Source organism: Pseudophryne corroboree, chromosome 5 (genome assembly GCF_028390025.1).
Source record: "Pseudophryne corroboree isolate aPseCor3 chromosome 5, aPseCor3.hap2, whole genome shotgun sequence".
NCBI classification, from domain to species: Eukaryota; Metazoa; Chordata; class Amphibia; order Anura; family Myobatrachidae; genus Pseudophryne; species Pseudophryne corroboree.
The window spans coordinates 371,443,525-371,451,242 of NC_086448.1; positions in this window are offsets into that span (position 1 = coordinate 371,443,525).

The following is a 7,718-nucleotide window of genomic DNA, read 5'->3' on the forward strand; positions in this document are numbered from 1 at the left end:
AGGGTTTGTGTTAGGGGTAGGGTTGATATTAGGGTTAGGGTTAGATTAGGGTTAGGGTATGAGGGTTAGGGTAATATGGTTAGCGTTAGGGTTAAAATATGAGGGTTAGGGTTAGTTAGGTTTAGGGTTCAAATTAAGGTTAGGAATAGGGTTTTAGGGTTAGGGTTAGGGTATTAGGGTTACAATTAGAATTTATGTTATTAGGGTTAGGGTTCGTGTAAGGGTTAGGGTTTGTGTTAGGGTTAGGGTTAGGTTAGGGTTACAGTTAGGGTTGGGTTAGGGTTAGGGTTATGGTATTAAGGTGAGGGTTAGGGTTCGTATTAGGGGTAGGGTTAGGATTAGGGTATTAGGGTTAGTGTTAGGGTTAGGTTAGGGTTAGGGTATTAGGGTAAGGGTTAGGGTTCATATTAGGGTTAGGGTTCGTATTAGGGTTAGGGTTAGATTAGCTTTAGGATTAGGGTTTGCATCATGTTAGGGTTAGTTACGGTTAGGGTTAGGGTTAGTTAGGGTTAGTATATTAGGGTATTAGGGTTAGGGTTAGGGTTCGTATTAGGGTTTGTATTAGGGTTTGGGTTAGGGTTTCTATTAGGGTTATTGTTCGTATTAGGGCAAGGGTTAGGGTTCGTATTAGGGTTAGGGTCAGTGTTTTAGGGTATTAGTGTTAGGGTTATTAGGATTATGGTAGGGTTAGAGTAGTGTTAGGTTTAGGGTTCATGTTAGGGTTAGTGTTAGATTTAGGGTTTGTGTTAGAGTTAGTGTTAGGTTAGGGTTAGGATTACGGTTAGGGTTTGGTTAGGGTTAGGGTTATGGTATTAAGGTAAGGGTTAGGGTTAGGTTATGGTTAGGGTTCGTATTAGGGTTAGGGTTAGGGTTAGGGGTATTATGGTTAGAGTTAGGGTCAGTGTTAGGGTTAGGTTAGGGTTAGGTTCAGGGTATTAAGGTTAGTTAGGGTAAGGGTTAGGATATTAGGGTATTAGGGTTAAGGTTATTGTTCGTATTAGGGTTCGAAATAGGGTTTGAGTTTGGGTTTGTATTTGGGTTAGGGATCATATTAGGGTTAGGGTGAGGGTTCGTATTAGGTTTAGGGTCAGTGTTTTAGAGTTTTAATGTCAGGGTTAGGATTATTAGGATTAGGGTTAGGGGTTAGGGTTCGTATTAGGGTTAGGGTAGCGTTAGGGTTAGGGTTCGCGTTAGGGTTAGTGATAGAGTAAGCGTTTGTGTTAGAGTTAGGGTTAGGTTAGGGTTAGGATTAGGGTTAGGATTAGGGTTACGGTTAGGGTTTGGTTAGGTTTAGGGTATTAGGGTTAGGGTTAGGATTATGGAATTAGGGTTAGGGTTAGTGTTAGGGTTAGGTTAGGGTTAGGGTTAGGATTAGGGTTTCAGTTAGGGTTTGGTTAGGGTTAGGGTTATGGTATTAAGGATAGGGTTAGGTTAGGGTTAGGGTTCGTATTAGGGTTAGGGTTAGGATTAGGGGGTATTGGGGTTAGGGTTAGGGGTAGGGTCAGGTTATTAGGGTTAGTTAGGGATAGGGTACATATTAGGGTTAGTGTTCATTTTAGGGTTCGTGTTAGGGGTAGGATTCCTATTAGGGTTAGAGTAAGAGTTAGGTTAGGGTTAGTGTATTAGGGTTAGGGTAATAGGGTTAGCGTTAGGGTTAGGATATGAGGGTTAGGGTTAGTTAGGGTACGTATTAAGGTTAGGGTTAGCGTTTTAGGGTTAGGGATAGGGTATTAGGGTTAGAATTAGAATTAATGGTATTAGGGTTAGGGTTCGTGTTAGGGTTAGGGTTCGTGTTAGTGTTAGGGTTTGTGTAAGGGTTTGGGTTAGGTTAGAAATAGGATTAGGGTTACGGTTAGGGTTTGTATTAGGGTTAGGGTACGTATTAGGGTAAGGGTTAGGGTTCGTATTAGGGTTAGGGTCAGTGTTTTAGGGTTTTAATGTTATGGTTAGGGTTATTAGGATTAGGGTTTGAGTAGTGTTAGTGTTAGGGTTCATGTTAGGGTTAGTGTTAGAGTTATAGTTTGTGTTAGAGTTAGGGTTAGGTTAGGGTTCGTATTACTGTACGGTTAGGGTTTGGTTAGGGTAATGGTTATGGTATTAAGGTTAGGGTTATGTTATGGTTAGGGTTCGTATTAGGGTTAGGGTTAGGATTAGGTAGTATTAGGGTTAGGATTAGTGTAAATGTTAGGTTAGGGTTAGTGTTAGGATTAGGGTTAGAGTTAGGGTTTGGTTAGGGTTATGTTTATGGTATTAAGGTTAGGGTTAGGTTAGGTTTAGGGTTCATATTAGGGTCAGGGTATCGATTAGGATTAGGGGGTATTAGGGTTAGTGTTAGGGTTAGTTTAGGGTTAAGGTCAGGTTATTAGGGTTAGTTAGGGTTAGGGTTCATATTATGGTTAGGGTTCGTATTAGGGTTCATATTAGAGTTAGGGTTAGGTTTCTTGTTAGGGGTAGGATTCATATTAGGGTTAGGGTTAGAGTTAGGTTAGAGTTAGTGTATTAGGGTTAGAGTAATAGGGTTAGCGTTAGGGTTAGGATATGAGGGTTAGGGTTAGGTAGGTTTAGGGTTCGTATTAAGGTTAGGGTTAGCGTTTTAAGGTTAGTGTTAGGGTATTAGGGTTAGATTTAGAATTTATGGTATTAGGGTTAGGGTTCGTGTTAGAGTTAGGGTAAGGGTTTGTGTTAGTGTTAGGGTTTGTGTAAGGGTTAGGGTTAGGTTAGGGTTAGGATTAGGGTTATGTTAGGGTTTGTATTAGGGTTAGGGTTCGTATTAGGGTTAGGGTTCGTATTAGGGTTAGGGTCAGTGTTTTAGGGTTTTAATATTAGGGTTAGGGTTATTAGGATTAGGGTTAGGGTTAGAGTAGTGTTAGGGTTAGGGTTCATGTTTGGGTTTGTGTTAGAGTTAGGGATAGGTTAGGGTTAGGGTTAGGATTAGGATTACGGTTAGGGTTTGGCAAGGGTTAGGGTTATGGTATTAAGGTTAGGGTTAGGGCTAGGTTAGGGTTAGGGTTCATATTAGGGTTAGGGTTAGGGTTAGGTGGTATTAGGGTTAGGGTTAGGGTTAGTGTTAGGGTTAGGTTAGGGTTAGGGTCAGGGTATTAGGGTTAGTTAGGGTTAGGGTTCATATTAGGGTCAGGGTTCGTATTAGGTTTAGGATTCGTATTAGAGTTAGGGTTAGGGTTAGGTGGTATTAGGGTTAGGGTTAGGGTTAGTGTTAGGGTTAGGTTAGGGTTAGGGTCAGGGTATTAGGGTTAGTTAGGGTTAGGGTTCATATTAGGGTCAGGGTTCGTATTAGGTTTAGGATTCGTATTAGAGTTAGGGTTAGGGTTCGTGTTAGGAGTAGGGTTCATATTAGGGTTAGGGTTAGGGTTAGCGTATTAGGGTTAGGGTAATAGGGTTAGCGTTAGGGTTAGGCTATTAGGGTTAGGGTTAGTTAGGGTTAGGGTTCGTATTAAGGTTATGGTTAGCATTTTAGAGTTAGGGTTAGGGAATTTGGGTTAGAATTAGAATTTATGGTATTAGGGTTAGGGTTCGTGTTCGTGTTAGGGTTAGGGTTCATGTTAGTATTAGGGTTAGGGTTAGGTTTTGGTTAGGATTAGGGTTATGGTTAGGGTTGGGTTTGGGTTAGCGTTATTGTATTAAGGTTAGGGTTAGGTATAGGTTAGGGTTCATATTAGGGTTAGGGTTAGGGTTAGGATTAGGGTTAGGGTTAGTATTCATATTAGGGTTAGGGTTCGTATTAGGGTTAGTGTTCGTATTAGGGTTAGGGTTAGATTAGCTTTAGGATTAGGGTTTGCATTATGTTAGGGTTAGCTAGGTTTAGGGTATTAGGTTATTGTTATGGGTTATGGTTCGTATTAGGGTTAGGGTTTTGGGGTTTTAGGGTTAGGGTTATTAGATTAGGGTTAGGGTTACATAGGTTTAGGGTTAGGGTTAGTGTTAGGGTTAGGTTATGGAAAGGGTTATGTTTTGTATTAGGGTCAGGGTTAGGATTAGGGTATTAGGGTTAGGGATAGGTTAGGGTTTGGGTATTAGGGTTTTGGTTAGGATTAGGGTTAGGTTAGTGTTAGGGTTAAGATAATAGAGTAAAGTATTAGAGTTAGGGTTAGGGTATTAGTGTTAGGGTTAGTTAGGGTTAAGGTTCGTATAAGGGTTAGAGTTAGGGTTCGTATTAGGGTTAGGGTTCGTATTAGGGTTAGGGTAGAATTACGGTTAGGGTTAGGTTATTAGGGTTAGGGTATTACGGTTACGGTTAGTTAGGGTTAGGGTTAGGATATTAGGGTATTAGGGTTAGGGTTTGTATTAGGGTTTGGGATAGGGTTCGTATTAGGGTTAGGGTTCGTATTAGGGTTAGGGTTAATGTTTTTGAGTTTTAGTGTTAGGGTTATTAGGATTAGGGTTATGGTTACTTAGGGATAGGGTTAGGGTTAGGGGTTAGGGCTCGTATTAGGGTTAGGGTTAGGGTTCGCGTTATGGTTAGGGTTTGTGTTAGGGTTAGGGTTCATATTAGAGGTATTAGGGTTATAGTTTGTGTTAGGATAGCATTAGAGTTAGGGTTAGTGTTAGGCTAGGGTTAGGGTTAGGATTAGGGTTAGGGTTATCCTAGGGTTAGGGTATTAGGGTTAGGGTTAGGGTTCATATTAGGGTTAGGGTTCGTATTAGGGTTAGGGTAGAATTACGGTTAGGGTTAGGTTATTAGGGTTAGGGTATTACGGTTACGGTTAGTTAGGGTTAGGGTTAGGATATTAGGGTATTAGGGTTAGGGTTTGTATTAGGGTTTGGGATAGGGTTCGTATTAGGGTTAGGGTTCGTATTAGGGTTAGGGTTAATGTTTTCGAGTTTTAGTGTTAGGGTTATTAGGATTAGGGTTATGGTTACTTAGGGATAGGGTTAGGGTTAGGGGTTAGGGCTCGTATTAGGGTTAGGGTTCGCGTTAGGGTTAGGGTTTGTGTTAGGGTTAGGGTTCATATTAGAGGTATTAGGGTTATAGTTTGTGTTAGGATAGCATTAGAGTTAGGGTTAGTGTTAGGCTAGGGTTAGGGTTAGGATTAGGGTTAGGGTTATCCTAGGGTTAGGGTATTAGGGTTAGGGTTAGGGTTCATATTAGGGTTAGGGTTCGTATTAGGGTTAGGGTAGAATTACGGTTAGGGTTAGGTTATTAGGGTTAGGGTATTACGGTTACGGTTAGTTAGGGTTAGGGTTAGGATATTAGGGTATTAGGGTTAGGGTTTGTATTAGGGTTTGGGATAGGGTTCGTATTAGGGTTAGGGTTCGTATTAGGGTTAGGGTTAATGTTTTCGAGTTTTAGTGTTAGGGTTATTAGGATTAGGGTTATGGTTACTTAGGGATAGGGTTAGGGTTAGGGGTTAGGGCTCGTATTAGGGTTAGGGTTAGGGTTCGCGTTAGGGTTAGGGTTTGTGTTAGGGTTAGGGTTCATATTAGAGGTATTAGGGTTATAGTTTGTGTTAGGATAGCATTAGAGTTAGGGTTAGTGTTAGGCTAGGGTTAGGGTTAGGATTAGGGTTAGGGTTAGGGTTATCCTAGGGTTAGGGTATTAGGGTTAGGGTTAGGGTTCATATTAGGGTTAGGGTTCGTATTAGGGTTAGGGTAGAATTACGGTTAGGGTTAGGTTATTAGGGTTAGGGTATTACGGTTACGGTTAGTTAGGGTTAGGGTTAGGATATTAGGGTATTAGGGTTAGGGTTTGTATTAGGGTTTGGGATAGGGTTCGTATTAGGGTTAGGGTTCGTATTAGGGTTAGGGTTAATGTTTTCGAGTTTTAGTGTTAGGGTTATTAGGATTAGGGTTATGGTTACTTAGGGATAGGGTTAGGGTTAGGGGTTAGGGCTCGTATTAGGGTTAGGGTTAGGGTTCGCGTTAGGGTTAGGGTTTGTGTTAGGGTTAGGGTTCATATTAGAGGTATTAGGGTTATAGTTTGTGTTAGGATAGCATTAGAGTTAGGGTTAGTGTTAGGCTAGGGTTAGGGTTAGGATTAGGGTTAGGGTTAGGGTTATCCTAGGGTTAGGGTATTAGGGTTAGGGTTAGGGTTCATATTAGGGTTAGGTTTAGGGTTAGTGTTACGGTTAGGTTAGGGTTAGGGTTAGTTTAGGGTTAGGGTATTAGGAAAAGGGTATTAGGGTTATGGTTAGGGTAATAGGGTTAGGGTTAGTTAGTGTTAGGGTTCATATTAGGGTTAGGGTTCGTATTAGGGTTAGGGTTAGGGTTAAGGTTTGTATTAGGGTTTGGGTTAGAGTATCTTTATCGTTCGTGTTAGGGTTCATGTTAGGGTTCTTGTTAGGGTTTGTGTAAAGGATAGAGTTAGGTTAGGGTTACGATTAGGGTTGGGTTAGGGTTAGGGTATTAGGGTTAGGGTTAGGGTTAGGTTAGGGTTAGGGTTCATATTAGAGGTATTAGTGTTATAGTAAGGGTAAAATTAGAGTTAGGGTTAGGGTTCGTATTAGGGTTAGGGTTCATATTAGGGTTAGGGTTAGAGTAGTGTTAGGGTTAGGGTTCGTGTTAGGGTTAGGGTAAGAGTTAGGGTTTGTGTTAGAGTTAGGGTTAGGTTAGGGTTAAGATTAGGGTTACGGTTAGGGTTTGGTTAGGGTTAGGGTTATGGTATTAAGGTTAGTTTTAGGGTTTGGTTAGGGTTAGGGTTCGTATTAGGGTTTAGGTTCGAATTAGGGTTAGGGTTAGTTTAGGGATAGGGTTCGTATTAGAGGTATTAGTGTTATAGTTAGGGTTAGGGTAAAATTAGAGTTAGGGTTAGGGTTAGGGTACGTATTAGGGCAAGGGTTCATATTAGTGTTAGGGTTAGAGTAGTGTTAGGGTTAGGGTTCGTGTTAGGGTTAGGGTTAGAGTTAGGGTTTGTGTTAGAGTTAGGGTTAGGTTAGGGTTAGGGTTAGGATTAGGGTAACGGTTTGGTTAGGGTTATGGTATTAAGGTTAGTTTTAGGGTTAGGTTAGGGTTAGGGTTAGGATTAGGGTTAGGGTTAGGATTAGGCTATTAGGGTTATGGTTAGTGTTAGGGTTAGTTTAGGGTTATGGTATTAGGGTTAGTTAGGGTTAGGGTTCATTTTAGAGTTAGGGCTAGGGTTCGTGTTAGGAGTAGGGTTCATATTAGGGTTAGGGTTAGAGTTAGGTTAGGGTTAGCGTATTAGGGTTAGGGTAATAGGGTTAGCGTTAGGGTTAGGCTATAAGGGTTAGGGTTAGTTAGGGTCAGGGTTCGTATTAAGGTTATGGTTAGCATTTTAGGGTTAGGGTTAGGGAATTAGGGTTAGAATTAGAATTTATGGTATTAGGGTTAGGGTTCGTGTTAGGGTTAGGGTTCGTGTTAGTATTAGGGTTAGGGTTAGGTGTAGGTTAGGATTAGGGTTATGGTTAGGGTTGGGTTTGGTTTAGGGTTATTGTATTAAGGTTAGGGTTAGGTATAGGTTAGGGTTAGGGTTCATATTAGGGTTAGGGTTAGGATTAGGGTATTAGGGTTAGGGTTAGTGTTAGGGTTAGGGTTAGGTTAGGGTTAGGGTATTAGGGTTAGGGTTAGTTAGGGTTAGTGTTCATATTAGGGTTAGGGTTCTTATTAGGGTTAGTGTTCGTATTAGGGTTAGGGTTAGATTAGCTTTAGGATTAGGGTTTGCATTATGTTAGGGTTAGCTAGGTTTAGGGTATTAGGTTATTGTTATGGTTATGGTTCGTATTAGGGTTAGGGATTGTATTAGGGTT